The sequence below is a fragment of the Miscanthus floridulus genome, chromosome 10, assembly GCF_019320115.1.
Source record: "Miscanthus floridulus cultivar M001 chromosome 10, ASM1932011v1, whole genome shotgun sequence".
In the NCBI taxonomy this organism is placed as follows: Eukaryota; Viridiplantae; Streptophyta; class Magnoliopsida; order Poales; family Poaceae; genus Miscanthus; species Miscanthus floridulus.
Window position 1 is genome coordinate 137200125 of NC_089589.1, and position 18770 is coordinate 137218894.

Below are 18770 nucleotides of genomic sequence, written 5' to 3' on the forward strand. Positions count from 1 at the left end.
TTTTAAATTTTTTTCCGATGAATGTGTGCTGCATGTAATGTGGAGTCAACTTAAGTCAATGTTTTCCCCAACTAACCCAAATCCCTCCCAGCTTAATCAACTGAATTTACAATAATATTGTGCACCTCGTATAGTATGTAGATGCATGTGTGATTTGATTCTTATCTTGTTGTGCTTGGAGGTAGCCCTTCTCTAGAAATTCTTGTGAAGAAAATAGGGATAACCTATCTCCGTAATCCCTTGGCCAGCGGGATGCACAGGCGTGCATGCTCCTGTGTCCCGTTGCCAGTCACCTACGGCACGGTAATTAATAACTAATCAAGCAGCTAGCAGCACGTGCATGCTACTGTGCTTGTTCCATTAATCACGTGGGCTCCTTGCTTCCCTCTGTACGTGTATTCATATTCACTAATGCCCCAACTGCAAGCCCGGAGCCCAGTTCAGCGTCGTGGCCCAACCTGGGCAGCCCAAGCACCGACCGTTTTCTTTCCGTCTGACCGCGCCGTCTCCTTCTTTCTCCGTACGCGAGCCCTCACCTGCTTTTCCGTCTCGCTCCCTTGCTTCCGTCCGCCAGCGTGGAGGCCACGCAGGTCACCCGGGCACGCCTGGAGCTGCGATTTGCGGGCGCCCGAACCCTACCTACCCGCGCGCGCGGAGCCCTGACGCTCCCTTCTAGAAGTTTCCCAGCTCGCTCACCTGCCCGCGCCATGGATGAACGCCACGTGCACCGGCCATCCCATCAAGCGGACTGTGGGGGTACGACCCCGGATACCCACGGCAGACCACATGGACTGCGCTCCCAGGGGTGGCTCAGCCCAAAAGACGAAGCCTTGCGGGGCATGACTCTGCTCGGTGCATCCCGCAAGACACCGGGAAGATATCCTAAAGATACTACGACATCTGTTAGGATACGTATGATCCCATGATTCATGTAATCTGTTATTATTTTCTAGTTATCTCTCAGATCTAACCGACTTGTAACCCTGTCCTCCGGACTATATAAGGTGGGCAGGGACCCCCTCCGAACACACGCAATATCATATGATAGCTAATACAAACCAACAGACCATAGGAGTAGGATATTACGTCATACCGACGGCCTGAACCTGTTTAACTCGTGTGTCTTTGTTGCCTTCTTGTCCTTGATCACACGTTTCTCTGCCGATCAATCTACCTTCGTGGGATACCCCTCGGAGGACTGCCGACGATATTCTGTCGACAGTTGGTGTGCCAGGTAGGGGAGTGCGTGTTGTTTCCTTGTCGAACAAGATGACTTTTTCCGCAGGCTATTCGTCCCTCCCGCAGCCCGGCCAGATCTTCACGGTCGGATCCATCTTGTGGATCATTAACGCTGACGGAGTCGGAGAGCTCCTCGAGCCGGTGCAGATCAATTCTGCGCCGATCACCCCTGCACCTGCGACTGCAGATCCGATCTCGGAACCGCCTCTGAGGTCGCCCTCATCGATGACTCGCCGTCCGCTTCCTCGCTACCAGAGGAGGCCGATCAACAATGACGATCTGATCACATCCATCGATCAGGTTGGTCTCAAGCTCGCCGATTGCCTCTCCATCGCCGAATCGGCTCTGGACACTCTAGTTCAGCGTCGACCATCCTCCGATCCAGATCTATCGGAGGCTGCTCGGGAAACTCCAAGGGTTACGGCCCTACTCTTCGGGTTCGCCAACGCTGCCGCCGCTTACCTAGATGCCCTAAGGGGCAGATTCGCCGACCAGGTTGGAGATATCCATCCTTACGCCGACCAGATCACCGACCAGCCTCCACCGGCTGTCAACATGCTCCACGTCGGCCGACGCTCCGAAGCATCCCTTCAGACCATCCCGGAGGAGAATCCGGACTCCGAGTCCCAGGGCTCTACGGAGACTGTCGCCGAAACGACCACCAAACTACTTCTTCCCCCTCCGTTCCACGGTGGCGCAATTTTCAACGTCAGCATCGACAGCCCCCCTCGGAACGGCGAAACCGAGGAGGAATGCGCCACTCGCGAGAACCAGAACGTCAACCGCACGCAGCGCCGAGCAAACGAGATTGTCCTTGCGAGAGCCGAGCAGCAGCTTGACTCGCAAGGAAGACCACTCCAACGGAACCTCGACGACGAGTTTGTCCGTGTCGACGGCCATGACGTCTACAAGACCCCAAGCGCCAACCTGGCCGTGGCTGCCAACGAGCTCGCCCGGCTCCCACAGACACCAGAGGTCGCCAAGGTCGTGGCAATGCTTAAAGCGGCGCATTGCCAGGTCAATGAGATCCGCCAGGATCAGAGACCTTCTTACTCCACAACTTCGATTCGACGATCAGTCGCCACAAGATCCAATCGCCGCCCAAGTCACTTCACCGACCAGCGCCGCGACGACAGGCAACCCCTCTAGGGCGGAGCTAGGGGCAACCACATTGAACATCATCGCCAACCTGACCAGGAGGTCGACCAGGATGTCCGAGTGCACCTCAACAATCTCTGAGATGCACGACAACGCATCGACGAATGCCGCTTCAGTCGCCACGAAGAAGAAGTACACCGCCGCCAGGAGTACGAGCAAGAGTACGGTAACCCGAACTCAGCTCTCGAGCCGCTCGCCGACGGCAACGCTGCAGACGACGGCACCAACAACCCCAAGGGGCCCCAGCATTCACAAAGGCGCTCCGAACACTTTAGTGGCCTCGTGGTTTCAAAATCACTGGGGTCGAGCCCTACGAAAGAAGGATGAACCGACACAGTGGCTACAGGCTTACGCCAGTATTTAAATTAAAAGAAAACTGAAATAAAAGATTAACTGGACTGGGCCTCATATTAACAAAAACTGAGGGGCTAAAACAGAAGATCTAAGGGCATATGTTGAAAAAATTTCAATAGAGGGTGGACCGTGGGTTGTTTTCAAGGAAACTCAGGGGCCTTTTCGCAAAATCGTTGGCGCCAGCGGGATTGACTGGGTCATCACCAGCATGGAGCCACATGGCGGATCGGCATAGGCGGGTTCACGGTGAACCGGCTGGCATGGGACAGTGGACCAAGTCCACCACTGTGTCGTGGACCGAACCGGTACAGGTTTTAACCCAATCTAATTTGGGACGTAGATCTAAGAGTGGACGGCAGGGAGGGAAGGGGAGATTTGAGGTCGTCGGAGCAGAGCTCCCAACAGCGGTGCCATGGTCGGTGGGGATTGGACCTCACCGGAGTTCACCCACATGATGACTCCAACCACGGATGTTCAATGGAAGGGCATGGGAGGAGATAGGGTAGCACGCCGAACTCATCTGGGGTCTCGGTTGCGGCGCAGGATGAACGGGTATGGTGTGAGTCAAAGTTTGGCGGCTCAGATTCCTCCTACGAGTCAACGAGTGCAACTGATAAAGAGAGGGTGATCAAGGATGGTACTCGAAGCTTGCTTACCACACATAGAAGCCCGACAAGGCAGTCGCGGAGGCGGAGAGGTGGCAGAACGGTGAACGCGGCGGTGGCGGCCCTCCTATGGCGGCGGCGGCTTCGTTGCGGCTCAGAGGTGAGGCGACTACAACTCTAGAGCGGGATAGGGAGGCAGCGCGGTCTTGGGCACTATTTATAGGGCGGACGGCGTGGCGCGCACGCCAAGAATCCGCGGAGGATACGGCGACGGCGGGGAATTTTCACCGGGGTAGAGCCTGGCTCGCATACGGGAGGAAGGAGACGTCCGATGGGTGGGGTCACTTTGTCAGCAAGAGAGAGAGAGCGGGGCCTGCCTGGCGGTGAGAGAGGTGGGGCGCGAGCGCGCTGTCTAGCTGGGTCGGCCTGGGATGGCTTGCTGGGCCACGCGAGAGAATGGGAAGGAGGTGGCACGCGTGAGAGAAGAATGAGGGGAGGGGCCTACGGCCAAAAATAGAGAGAGGGAGAAAGTGGGCTACAGCCGGCTGGGCGTTCGGGAGAGGAAGAGCTGGGCCGCACGGAAGCCAGGTCGAGCTAGGCCAGAGCCAAGAGAATGAATAAATAAAATTCTTTTTTTCTATTTTCCTAAACACATTTTCAAATCCAATTTCAATTCAAATTCAAATTCTTTTAAAATTTGATCAAACCCAATCACCATAAAATAAATATGCAGCAGCATGTATGCACAAACATATTGCTACCTTATGATAAATTTTAAACATGTATGAATTGGCAGGATTCCATCCAGCACCTTGTGAATCACTTCTCCTAGTAGCAACCATCTATTTTCAACATGTATGAATTAGGACTCAGACATTCGTAGCATTCTTAAATGTAGCTTCAAGAGATGGCAAGATGGGATTGATAGTATGAGAGACAAGACAAGACCCCACCATAGAGATAATCGATGCTTCCAAATGAATAACTAGAACGTATGAAACTCCATCTTGCAAATTCTTCGACTTGGCTACCCCCATTAAGAAAAGATCAACTAGGGGATACAAAAAGGGTAGCTTGCACCTTCTTCCAGATGAGCTAACTAGTATCAAGATGTTCTGACATCCCAATGATGCTCTCGTGTAGGGGCAAGAACAAGAAATCTGGAATTCCTCGCGAGCAGAAAAACAATAGCGCAATAAAACAGCTGTAACTCTCATTCTATAATCCAATGAAGTTGTAGCTTATACCGTTGGAAATCTTATCAAATTCTCCACAACGTCCTTATAGAACACTTTTCCAAATTATATAGCTTAGGTGGTCGAAAACAGTGCACAACAGAAACTACTCTAGATTTTAGGCAGCGCGGTTGCATCATCTTGTAATTTTCATAACTCCATAAACAAAATAGCTATCAGGTCATTCTTGTGGTCATAGAAAGATATCAAAGTCTACTATTGTCTAGAATTTTCTCATAATTTTTGGTCATCCAAGAATTGATATATAAACCGATAAAGACAGGTTGCTCCGAAAGACAAGATAGAAGAAATAGGATAGAACCAAAACCCAACTATGTATTTCATTAATCCTTATACCTTAGGCCTATAAACTAAATGAAATTGTAGGCAAACCCCATAAGATCATTGCATTCATTACAAAGATCCAAAATAAGCAGAAGCATAATGACAATTCAACAAAGCACTAAAGGTGCACAATTCAATCATTGACTCAGCTTGCGATACTATTGTCCTCCTTGTACTAGGGGTAACAACCCTACGACTCATCTTCAGATTACGCAAGAAGGTGATGAGGGATAGTTCTAAAAGCATATCAAACCAAGGAGTGAAGATGAGAACAAAGACTTTAAAATAAGCACCAAGGTAGAGATGAATAGCAAGGATAGAGATATAGTAGAGAAGAAAATAACAAGGTGAATAGAGCAAGCGTTTTAGTAGCAACTTCTAAACCTTAAAATGACCGGTTTGTACTAGGCTTGCGTCCTACAGTCAGCATTGCCCTAATACCACCCTGTAGCACCCGGTTTTAAAAACAAAACCAGATATGCACCATATCTGAGCCCAGGAAGTCAAATAACACATATAGCTACAAATAAGGGTAATATCAATAGACAATGCTCAATATATAACGTACTTAGTGTAAAGAATATAACCTTAGATAGCAAACAGTGGAAAGACAACTCCGATCTTCGGGTGAAGACTCCAATTCCACATGGACAACTGACTGGTTGATTACAAGCCTAATTCCTCTAAACTCTAGCAATCTAGTATCCATCTAGGATTTTTTTCCGTATATGTGAAAAATAAAGCAAGCGTAAGTACATGTCGTACAATCATCTAAAAGCATTCATGCATAGCAAACAAGGCTATAGATTAGAATAGTACACCAACAGCATAAAACCAAGATAAAAAGTTTGTAAAACGAATCTACGTCTCGCTATGAACACACAGATGCGAAGATCACAAAAATCGGAGCTATAATAGAGAAGTTATGAATTAAACAAGATTTCCTTTAATAAAATAATAGATTAAATCTAACCTTGAATTTTAAAAGTTGAAAACATGTTTAACAGTAGTATGAGCATGTAGATTACACAACTACAAACCTAACGCAAGTTGAACGAATAAAAACGGAGTTAAAACGAAGAAGTTGTAGCCTAAATAAAACTAGTGGCAAAACAATAAATAGATGAAAGCGTATTTTGGATCTTAACCGAAGCAACTACGTTTTCAGAAAAAGAAAATGTATTCAAAGAATACGTCATGGACTGCGGATTCGAATATTGAAAAGTGCAGGGGCTCTTTAGAAAAATTGACAACCGAACGGGTATAGGTGAATGTCGGCCGTTGGATTAGACTCGGGCGGCCAGTATTGGTTCGGGAGGGGGAAGTGGCCGGCGGCGAGCTAGACTGTTGTGGCGCCATGGCCGGATAACGGCCTACCTCACCGGAGTTCATCGATGTCGACGCTCCGAACACCATTTGGCTTGGGAAAATAACGGGGAGCAAAAGGAGAACGAGGCGAACATGATGGAGGGGGCTAGGGCGGCTGCGATGGCTCGGGGGTGACGCGGTGCTCGACGGGGCGGCTCGAGCTTGCCGGAGAAACATTGGTAGTGCGGCACCGGTGGTAGAAAGCAGGGAGGGGGCGAGAACGATACCCGAGGGTTGCTTACCTTCACGCGAAGCTCAAGACGTGGTTGCGGAGGCAGAGAAGCGGCGGCGGCTCTAGAGCGTACGGCGTCGCTGTTAGGGCATGATTGCTGCGGCAGCTTGCTTCTAGAGTGAGATAGGGAGGGCAGCACGGGCGCAGCTGCTATTTAAGAGCAGGGGGCGGCTTGCAGCGCACGTCTATCAGGAGGAAACAGCACGTACATAGATTCTATCATGGACAGAGTCCGGCTCGAAGACAAGCTAGAGTAAGAAGGTGACCCTGATAGGGTGGGCCCACCTATCGGCTAGAGAAAGGGCACGGGCCAACTCGGCAGAGAGGCAAGGGAGGAAAGAGCGTTGCATCTTGGGCTGCTGCCTGCGGTTGGGCCGCATGAGCGAAGAAAAGAGATGGGCCGCGGGAGAGAACGGATGGGGAGGAAGCGGGCTAGCGGCTTGCTGGGCCTACGGGGAGGGGAGTGAGGCCGAGCGGGCCGGCGGCCAGGAATCAGAGAGAGGGAGATGGCCTTCGGGCCAGAAGCCAGGGAGGAAGGGGAATAGAGAAAGAATCCCTTTTCTTTTTCTTTTCTAATTTCCAAAGCAAATTTTCAAATAGATTTTGAATCCCTTTTGAGTTTTGAATCAAACCACACAGCACAAAAAATTTAATGCAGCAGCCTGTATGAACAAGCATGTAACTATCCTTATATTTGTTTTTAATTTGATAAAAGTTATCATTTTTCTAAATTCAAATGCTCACAAAAATACATAATTAAAACAAATTCACCTATTTTTGAATGATGCAAAATTTAGGGTGTTACATCATCCACGGAGAAATGCTGCAATGCGTCATCTTGATTTGGGAGCTTAGTGGAAGCGCAGCTGCCTCTTAGCTGAGGGGAGCTAACATTGACTGCATGCTCTGATGTTGATGACTGCCTCAGGCTACTCAACTGTAGTGCCACTTGTCGTTTGATTTCCTTTTGCATTCTCACGTCTATGTTTAGTTCTCGTTCCAGCAATTGAAGAACCGCCTCCTCTAACCTACGGCCGGCCAGAGACGAGGACGATGAGCACGTGTGCGTAGAGCTAGCTGGGGACGAAGTTTGCGCGTGGACGACACACTCTGATGGCGAGGATGAGCGAGGGCGCCGGCGGGGTGACAAGGACGATGTGCGTAGAGCCTGTGATGAAGCGCGTGCATGACGAGAGGCGATGTTGGAGGCAGGCGCGTGGAGCCGGTGATGTTGAGGGCAAGGATCGACGACGGCAGCGGATCCAAATCAGACCTAGATTAGGGTGAGAATGATGGCGGCGAATCTAGATCTGGGCGCCGCACACGAATGGGAGAGGCGCGAGCCGGGCCACCGGTGGGGATGGCGAGAGAGATGCGCGCGCATGGAGGCGGTGATGATCGAGCGGCGCGGTGGCGCTCGGGCGAAGAAGACGAGATGATGGAAGGGGAGAAGAGAGGAGGCGATATATAGGAGGGACCTTTAGTCACGCGGTGAAGCCACGGCCCGGGACTAAAGGTCCTTTAATCATTGGGGATGGTTAGAACCAGGACTAAAGGTCTGACCTTTAGTCCCGGGTGCAGCCACGGCTAGGGAGTAAAAGCGATTTTTGGCGGGCCGCAAAAACGCAGCCCATCTTTAGTCTCGGGTGGTTGATCCACCGGCGAGTAAATGTGGGCTGCAGTTTGGCTTCCCACCTGTTTCCAGAAATTTTTCTGTTTTTAACTATTTCTTTTATATAAATATTTAAGTTCTTAATTGCCTAGTAAATAAAATATTAGTCAAAAAATACAAAAAATTTTTGGACCTAGTTTTACGTTATTGTACACAAGAAAAATCTGTAACCTAAGCTCTTTTGTTTTACCGTATAAATTATTTAACATAGTGTAAATAATAATCACATTTTCCACCATGCAAAAATGTACTTCTTAATTAAAATCATTAAAACTATTGCTTTTCGATAGGAAATTAGGTTTTACATCTTAGTAACGTTGATCATTTGGTTTTTCATCACACATTCTCCACAGGAAATCCACCGTCAAGCAGAAAATTTATTTAAACCATAGAAAATATGAAAACACGCCAGAAAAATCTGAAGTCACAATTATTACATAATAGGTCTAATACATCACTATATCAAACGGGAACAGCAATGAACTTCTTCTTGATGTATGTCCCTTGGTTATGATCGTGCCGTAACCATAGAGTGTACTCATCATTTAGCAGGACGCTTGGGTCGCTGTTCACTTTGAAGGGTGGAATTTCGTCATTCTTTTCATAATCTTCTAATATGTCAGACCTGTCCTCGATTCTCATAATGTTTCTTTTCCCTGAAAGAACTATGTGTCGCTTTGGCTCATTGTCTGAGACGTTCTTGTTTTTCCCTTTCTTTGATTTAGTGGACATGTCCTTGACATAGAACACCTGATTCACATCCTTGGCTAAGACGAATGGTTCGTCTCTGTACCTAAGGTTGTTGATCTCCACTGTTGTCATTCCGTACTAATGGTCAACTGTTACCCCACCTCCGGTCACCCTCACCCATTGGCACCAAAACAAAGGGACCTCAAAATAAGGTCCATAGTCTAGTTCCCATATCTGCTCTATGTGGCCATAATATGTTTCCTTATTCCCATTAGGGTTCGTGGCATCTATGCGGATACCACTGTTTTGGTTGGTGCTCCTTTTATCTTGGGCTATCATGTAAAATGTATTTTCATTTATCTCGTACCCTTTGAATGTCAGTATATGCCAAGATGGGTCCCTAGACAACAAGTACAATTGTTCATCTAGACTCTTGTCACCCTGACATCGTTTTCGCTACCAACCGCCAAAAGTTTCCATATGCCGACGTGTAATCCAGGCTTTAGTCCTCCCCGGGAATTCGCCACATACAATGTCCTTATGTACCAAGATATACAGATCCACCATGGAGGAGTTTTGTAGAACTATGTAGTGTAGTTTACGGAAATAATCATCCTCCTTGCCAGTATATGCTTTCTTTCCTAGTGTTCTCTTTCCACTTAGTCTCCCCTCATGTCGTGATTCAGAAACACCAATCGGGTCGAGGTCAGGAATAAAATCAATGCAGAACTCAATGACCTCCTCTGTTACATAGCCCTTGGTGATGCTTTGTTCTGGTCGAGCACGGTTGTGAATATATTTCTTTAGGACTCCCATGAACCTCTCAAAGGGGAACATATTGTGTAGGAACACAGGACCGAGAATACTAATCTATTTCATCAAGTGAACTAGGAGGTTTGTCATAATAATAAAGAAGGATGGTGGGAATACCAACTCAAAGCTGACAAGACATTGGGCCACATCATTCTGTAGCTTTGCTAGATGCGCTGGATTGATTGCCTTCTAAGAAATTGCATTGAGGAATGCACATAGTTTCACGGTGGCTAATCGTACATTTGGAGGTAGAATCCCTCTCAATGCAACCAAAAGTAATTGCGTCATAAGCACATGGTAGTCATGGGATATTAAGTTTAGGAATTTCTTCCCTGGCACATTTATTATCTCGTTTACATTCAAGAAGCCAGATGGGACCTTGATGCTATTTTGGCATTCAAGCATGCTTTCCTTCTCTTCTTTGCTATCAGTGTAGCTGGCAGGACTTAAGTACTGGCGTCCATCATCTACCTTCTCTGGATGTAGGTTCTCTCGTTCTTTCATATGCTACATGTCCTATCTTGCTTCTAGTGTGTCCTTAGACTTTCCATACACACCCATGAAGCCTAGCAGGTTCACACAAAGATTCTTCATCAGGTGCATCAAGTCGATCACGCTGCAGACCTCTTGGACTTGCTAGTAGGGTAGCTCCCAAAATATTGACTTCTTCTTCCACATGGGTGCGTGTCCGTTAGCATCATTCGGAACAGGTTGGCTGCTAGGTCCGTTCCCAAAGACTACTTGTACATCCTTGACCATATTGAATACATCCTCACCACTATGGTCGTCAGGCTTTGTTTGGCGCTCTGCCTTACCTTTAAAATGCTTGCCTCTCTTTCTTAGGGCGTGATTCAATGGAAGGAATCGATGATGGCCCATGTACATGACCTTTAGACATTTTTTTTTCAAAAATATACATTCCACGTCATGAAACAGTGCGTGCATGCATTATATCTCTTGTTTGATTGTCCTAAAAGATTACTAAGAGCAAGCCAATCATTGATTGTTACGAACAACAATGCCCGTAGGTCAAAGCATTCCTATTTGTACTCATCCCACACATGTACGTCTGTGCTGCTCCACAAAAGTAGAAGTTCCTCAACTAATGGCCTCAGGTACACATCAATGTCGTTTCTAGGTTGCTTTGGGCCTTGGATGAGCACTGACATCATAATGAACTTCTGCTTCATGCATAGCCATGGAGGAAGGTTATAGATACATAGAGTAACAGGCCAAGTGCTATGACTACTGCTCTACTCCCCGAAAGGATTCATGCCATCCGTACTTAAAGCAAACCTTAAGTTTCTTGCGTCATCTACAAACTTCAAGAATTCTCTATCCATTGCTCTCCACTGGGACCCATCATTGGGGTGTCTCAACATATCATCTACCTTACGGTCTTCTTTGTGCCATCGCAGCAACTTTGCATGCTCTTTGTTTCTGAACAAATGTTTCAAGCGTGGTATTATAGGAGCATACCACATCACCTTGGTAGGGATTCTCCTCCTGGGACATTCACCGTCGCCCTCAACATCACCAGGGTCATCTCGCCTGATCTTATACCACGATACATGGCATACTGGGCATGCATCCAAATTTTTGTACTCACCGCGGTAGAGGATGCAATCATTAGGACATGCATGTATCTTTTGGATTTCTAATCCCAGAGGGCAAACGACCTATTTTGCTGCGTATGTAGTGATGGGTAATTCATTTGCCATCTGAAGCATCTTCCTTGCGATAGTCAGTAACTCCCCAAATCCTTTGTCGGATACACCATTCTTTGCCTTCTATTGCAACAATTCAAGTGTGGTACCCAACTTTTTTTTGCCCCTCTTCACAAGTCGGGTATAGCAATTTCTTGTGATCCTCTAGCATGCGCTCGAACTTGATCTTCTCCTTGTCACTTTCACATTTTCTCTGTGCATCACAGATGGCCTGACCAAGATCATCAGCGGGCTCATCTTCTGCCACTACCTCTTCTTCAGCTTCCCCCATTGCAGTATCATCAACAGCACCGTATTCAGCAAAACCACGAATAATAATGTTGTCATCATCCCCTTCTTCTTCTTCTTCTTCTTCATCATCATCATCATCTTCTTCCATTATAACACCTCTTTCTCCATGCTGAGTCCAACAAATATAGTTTGGCATGAAACCCGACATAAATAGGTGTTCATGTAGGATCCTTGAGCAAGAATAATCCTTCTCATTCTTACATAGAACACATGGGCTGCACATGAAACCATTCCATGATGTACACATTTATGAATTCATGCACGCCACTAATGAACTCTGGGGAGCAGCGGTCCGCGTTGTACATCCATTGTCGGTTCATCTGTATTACATGACATACACCACATCAAAAACTTGTAATAACCCATATTATACAATATGCATGATTTGTAGTTAACTAAAAGATCCAAAATATCCATCAATCAACATGATTAATTAATATCCTATACCACACAACTCACGTACTCTCGAACATTAATTTATTAAAGCCTTGATACAATGTAGACAATACCAAATAGCACTAAACAAACTAAACCTACAATCCACTTCAGCAGAATAAGGATTTCGTGACCAATTCCAACTAAAACAGATAGATCATTATTCTATTGGTTCACTGCCTCATCGTACAAAGGTGCACTCTCATCAATCGCCTTTGCAAGAATTTTTTGGCTGTGCTCAACATACTCTTCCTCCTAATACCAACCGTCACATGATCCAGTGCCACCTCACTAAAATTACAACAAATCAAGAAATTTAATCAAAATCATCATGTAAAATGGCTACAGAGCATAACAAAATATGACAAAAAAATTACTCACTTCGCAATTTGGACACGTGTAGAAGATGTGTCCTTGGTTAGGGCCCTTCTTCTTCACCCTATACTCCCTCACAATCTTCTTCCCACACTTGCCGCACACAATGAGAGAGAGGTCCGGCCTCAGTGGCTTAGGGACCCCATGCGAGGCCGAGGACCCAGAAGCAGTCGCCATCTACGACTCTCTATACTCATTTTCATCAACTACTATAAATTTCTCATTTTATGAACCATGAAATTAATTAAATGGGCTATATACAAAAAAAACTTTTATTTCTCTATTTATAAACAATGAAATGAGGCAATAAAAGGTGCATACTAGTTTTGATTAGCTACTATAAGATTCCTTCATCTACATATGCAAACTATCAAGTGATTTTGACCTCAAATGGCATATAAATAAAAAATATCCACCATTATTCCTAATCTAGAAAACCAAAAATTTCTCTATTTCTAGACCATGAAATAAGGCAATGAAAGGTGCATACTAGTTTTGATATACTACTATAAGCTTCCTTCATCTTCATATTCAAACTATCAAGTGATTTCGAGCTCAAATGGTACATAAATAAAAAAAATCACCATCATTTCCAATCTAAAAAACCATAAATTTCTCTATTTCTAAACCAAGAAATGAGCCATGATAGTGATGAAACATGGGAGGATGAAGTTGGTAACCTTTAGATCCGAAGAATGGATGAAGGAATGAAGTCTTCACCAATCCCGCAAGCATGAACTCCTTCTACGAGTAAGAATAGAGAGCAGACAGAGAGCTTGAAATGGCTCGGGCTGGGGGAAGAAGAAGAAAGTATATAGCCCGGGACATGTAGTCCCGGTTTGTGGTATAAACCCGAACTACAAGTAGAATTCTAGTCCTGGTTGGAGCCACCAACCGAGATTAAAGGTTTAATCACGGCTAGTAGGTCCAATCAGGACTGGAGGGTGACCTTTAGTCCCCTCCTGGTCCCTTCTAGCAAAAGATACACCTCTAGCCATTGTGCAGGGAACTTTAGAACCAGTTTGGCCGGGCTCCCAGAGGCTTCGGCTCCTACACTGTTCACGCACTGTAGCGTGTCAGAACCGGAGCCGGAGGAGCCAGGAATTGGAGCTTCACTGGCTCCGTGAACAGTACCGCGCTACAGTAAGAGGAAAAAGGCGGGGAGTGAAAAACAGCTCCGCTGCTACAGTGGTGCTACAGTGTCCGTCGTAGGGTGTCAGGTGGAGCCGGAGCTACCGGAAGCCCGCCCAAACAAGTCCTTAGTCCAGATTGTTAGCTCCAACCGGGACTAAGGGCCTGTTTGGATTGGAGTATTTGTAAAGGAATTTTGGAGGAATGGCAATCCTTTGGTTTGGTGATGTCACACGTCGTTTGGAACGCAGGAATGCTCCTTCCGGTTCCTCAGGAAGGGCTCCCTTTGCTTCACAAAATACAGGAATCTAAACCTCCACTCTCCATCCATTTTTTTGCTGAAGTCCGAGGCGCACGCAACAATGTGTGTGACAGTGTGAGAGAGAAAGCAGTTTGGGGAAAGGACAAAGACTGCATAGGAGATAACGATGGGAGTAATGGCCGTAATCTTTTGATATTCCTGCATTTTGTCCTGTGTCATGGATTTCTGCGTTCTAAACACCCCTTCTAGTTATTTCCCGCGTTTTTTCTTTCCTCTGTTTTACCACTACACACTCACCCCATTCCTGTGTTTTTTTCTATTCCTGTGTTTTTAATTCCTGCGTTCCAAACAGGCCCTAATCTTTTCTTTAATCCCGCGTCAAAAAAAGCCGGGACTAAAGCCAATAACCGAAAGGTGAACACGGCAGGCTGGCTCCTATAGTGTCCGACACAATCCATAGCGGCCATAAAAAATATTGAAAAGATGGTACGTCATATGGCGGACACATACACAAATTCGCGGTTCAGTTGGAAGCTCCCTATAGCATGACAATTCACAACGCAAAGTGCCGGTCACCGTACCATTCACCAACATGGCAGACTTGTATCAAATGCATGATGCAATGATGGTTGACTTTCGATAGTTTTTGCACCATGAAGTACAGATCAACTAATTCTGGTTCAATCATTTCCATGAACGACAGGAACTGCAGGCCGTTCTTATTTGGATCCTAGCCGCCACTGCATGCAAACAGCGGTGCAGCGTGTATAGTCAACCATCATTGCATCATACAGCGGTTGACTTGCAATACAGATCAATCAATTCTGGTTCAATCATTTCCGTGAACGACAGGGCACCCTCGGATCCGATGGCCATTCTAATAGTATTAGCCATCTGCCTCTCGGCCCTCTTGCCGGGTGCCGCCACCTCTTCTCTAATCACCAGAGCAACAAACGCTAATGGCAGCCACAGCGACCTCGACGCACTGCTGGCTTTCAAAGGCGAGCTCGCTGATCCCACCGGCGTCCTTGCCAGGAGCTGGACAACCAACGTGTCCTTCTGTCATTGGCTTGGAGTCTCGTGCAGCCGCCGCCACCACCGGCAGCGCGTCACGGCACTGTCGCTTTCGGATGTTCCCCTACAAGGGGAGCTCAGCCCACACCTCGGTAATCTTTCGTTCCTCTCCATGCTGAAGCTCACAAACACCAGCCTCGCTAGCTCTGTCCCTCCCGAAATTGGTATGTTACAGCGGCTTAAGGTTCTGCATCTTTTTAAAAATGGCCTCACAGGCCCTATTCCAAGTGCCATAGGAAACCTAACGAGGCTTGAGCAACTTGACCTCGGTTACAATAGCCTGTCTGGGGACATCCCGCCAGGACTACTGCAGAATATGCATAGCCTTGTGTGGTTTTCACTTTGCAGGAATGAGTTAACTGGCCGCATACCTCTATGCCTATTCAATAATATGCAATCTCTAAGGGTGCTCGGCTTGATGAACAACAGCTTATCAGGTCCCGTACCACACAATCTAGGTTCCTTGCCCAAGTTGGAACTCTTGTACCTGGGGTACAATAACCTATCCGGTAGCCCCCAACCATCTACAACATGTCAAGGATGCAGAAGCTTGATCTCAAACACAACAACTTTGCGGGTCCCATTCCTAACAATCAAAGTTTTAGCCTACCTCTGCTGCAGGTCTTTGATCTCTCACGCAACAACTTTGTGGGTCTGATTCCAACAGGACTTGCAGCATGCAAAAACTTAGAAATTCTCACTTTGTTAGACAATCATTTTGTGGACGTCATTCCAACATGGTTGGCTCAACTACCACGTCTGTTCGCTCTTTCCTTGGCAAAAAATAACATTGTTGGCTCTATCCCAGCTGTTCTTAGCAATCTCACACATCTTACTGCACTAGATATGGCAGTCAATCAGCTAACAGGACCGATTCCATTTTTTTCTTGGGAATTTTTCGGAATTATCTCTATTCTCTCTGCAGGTTAATAATTTCTCCGGCTCAGTACCACCAACACTTGGGAACATCCCAGCTTTGAACAGGCTTGAACTTGCATTAAATAATTTAGATGGGAATCTTAACTTCTTGTCTACCCTTTCTAATTGTAGGAAACTCCAGTATATTGACCTGGGCTCCAATTCTTTCATAGGGGGGCTCCCGGATCATATCGGGAACCTATCAACAGAGTTAATTTCGTTTACTGCAGATAATAACAACTTAAATGGTATGCTTCCATCAACACTGTCAAACTTAAATCACCTTCAAACGTTTGATATTTCTAGAAACCTTTTCACAGGGTATATCCCAAATTCTATCAGAACGATGCAAGACCTCATCTTGGTGTCGATGACAATAACTTGTCCGGCCCTATACCGACAAAAATTGGCATGATGAGGAGCTTACAACAGTTGTATCTTTCAGGAAACAAATTCTTTGGCTCTATACCCGACAGCATTGGCAACCTTAGTGTGCTTGAACAAATAACCTTATCTAGTAACCACTTAAACTCAGCTATACCAGCAAGCTTCTTCCACCTGGACAAACTTATTGTTTTAGATCTTTCTAACAATTTCTTTGTTGGTCCACTTCCGAGCGATGTAGGTGGGCTAAAACAAATGACTTTCATTGACCTCTCTTGTAACTATTTCCATGGAACCATCCCAAAATCATTTGGACAAATTATGATGCTCAACTTCCTAAATCTATCACATAACTCGTTTGATGGGCAATTCCCAGATTCTTTTCAAAAGCTTACTAGCTTAGCGTATTTGGATCTCTCCTTCAATAATATCTCTGGTACCATTCCCATGTTCCTTGCCAATTTCACGTACTTGACATCCTTGAACCTCTCCTTCAATGAGCTTGAAGGGAAGATACCAGAGGGAGGTATTTTTTTCAAACATCACGTCAATGTCTTTAATTGGAAATGCTGGGCTATGCGGATCTCCCCATCTTGGATTTCCTCCTTGTCTTGTAGATTCCCAATCAAATAAAAGAGGCCTTCTAATTATCCTTCTTCCAGTTGTCACTGTTGCATTTGTCTCCATTGTTCTTTGCTTATACCTCATGATTAGAAGGAAAGCTAAGAGCAAGATTGATCCAGGCAATGCTTTAAGACAAATATTAGTTACCTACCATGAGATCATTTCAGCCACTGATAACTTTAGCGATAACAACCTTCTAGGAACTGGAAGTCTTGCAAAAGTTTTCAAATGTCAACTGAGCAATGGTTTGGTTGTTGCAATAAAAGTTCTAGACATGTGACTAGAACAGGCCATTAGAAGCTTTGATGCGGAGTGCCATGTGCTTCGCATGGTTCGACACCGCAACCTGATAAGAATACTAAGCACATGCTCCAACTTGGACTTCAGAGCACTCGTGCTCCAGTACATGCACAATGGCAGCTTAGACAAGCTCCTACACTCTGAAGGTACATCAAGTAACTTGGGATTCCTTAAGAGGTTGGAGATCATGCTAGATGTCTCAACGGCGATGGAGTATCTGCACCATCAGCATTTCCAGGTTGTCCTGCACTGCGATTTGAAGCCTAGCAACGTACTATTTGACAGTGACATGACAGCACACGTGGCAGACTTTGGTATTGCACAATTGCTATTGGGTGATGACAGCTCCATGGTCACTGCAAGTATGCCTGGAACACTTGGGTACATGGCACCAGATACTATCGCTATCTTATACTGTAGCTATACCAGTGAGTGGTGTGTATGATCATTCTAGTTCCTTCTGATTGCTCAATTGTTGTAATATTTGATTTTCTCATTATTGGGCAGAGTATGGATCATTTGGGAAGGCATCCCGCAAGAGCGATGTGTTCAGCTTTGGAATCATGCTTCTTGAAGTCTTCACCGGAAAGAGACCCACCGATCCCATGTTCATAGGAGATCTAAGCATCAGGGAGTGGGTTCGTCAAGCATTCCTGTCAGAGATTGTCCATGTTCTGGATGATAAGCTCCTGCAAGGTCCTTCCTCTGCTGACTGCGATCTGAAGCCCTTCGTTCCACCAATATTTGAGTTGGGTTTGCTCTGCTCAAGTGATGCACCTGACCAAAGGTTATCGATGAGTGATGTTGTAGTGGCACTCAAGAAAGTAAAAAATGATTATATCAAATCCATGCCAGCAACAAGGCCTGAAGCTGCCCAGTGATCTGCCTTATCTGCACCAGCTGCAGCAAACTCTTGCACATCTTACCTACTTTCCCCTTAGTCAATTAACGAGTGTGTGTTCTGTTCATGCTTTCTCCCAGTTGTTGAGTTTGAGAGATGTTTGTGTACTGTGAACTGGAGATTTAATCATTGTGCCTACTGTAGCTGAAACCATGGACATTCTGTTTTCACCAGCACCCAAACCTTTTACAGAGGTGGGCAGAAAAAGCCTATATAAAATGAGATTTTATCGGACATAGATGTTGCACATCCGAGCAGTACTGTTTGCTACTGTACTTCGGTTTTGCAAAATTATGAGCTGAATGAGATGCAAGCCAAGCGTCCTTCTGCAGATAAAAAACTAAAGCAGTGCTGATGAACCTCATGGAGCTTAGGTGGATAGATTGGTACGACAATCTTGAATTTGCCTTGGTCATCTGGAGATCCAATAAGAAATAGCATATGACAGTTTTGATCCATCCGTGCAAAGGCACCTGAAAACCACCTATGGGAACGAAATCCCTATGAGCACCAGCCTGCACGCTGCAAGCGGTTGCTATCCAAACTGAAGCTCGGTCTCTTCTGTAACACCTTTTCGTCATCCTTTGTAGGGGCATTCAGCTTTGGACCCTCCCATCCTATTCCTAAAAAAAAAATC

General features: G+C 46.0%; 2 pseudogenes; one reads left to right on the top strand and one right to left on the bottom strand.

Annotated features, from left to right (window-relative positions):
* Positions 1-8670: 8670 nt before the first annotated feature.
* On the bottom strand, positions 8671-12716 carry LOC136489761 (uncharacterized; annotated as a pseudogene).
* Positions 12717-14800: 2084 nt separating this feature from the next.
* On the top strand, positions 14801-18113 carry LOC136485815 (putative receptor-like protein kinase At3g47110; annotated as a pseudogene).
* The last annotated feature ends 657 nt before the right edge of the window (positions 18114-18770 follow it).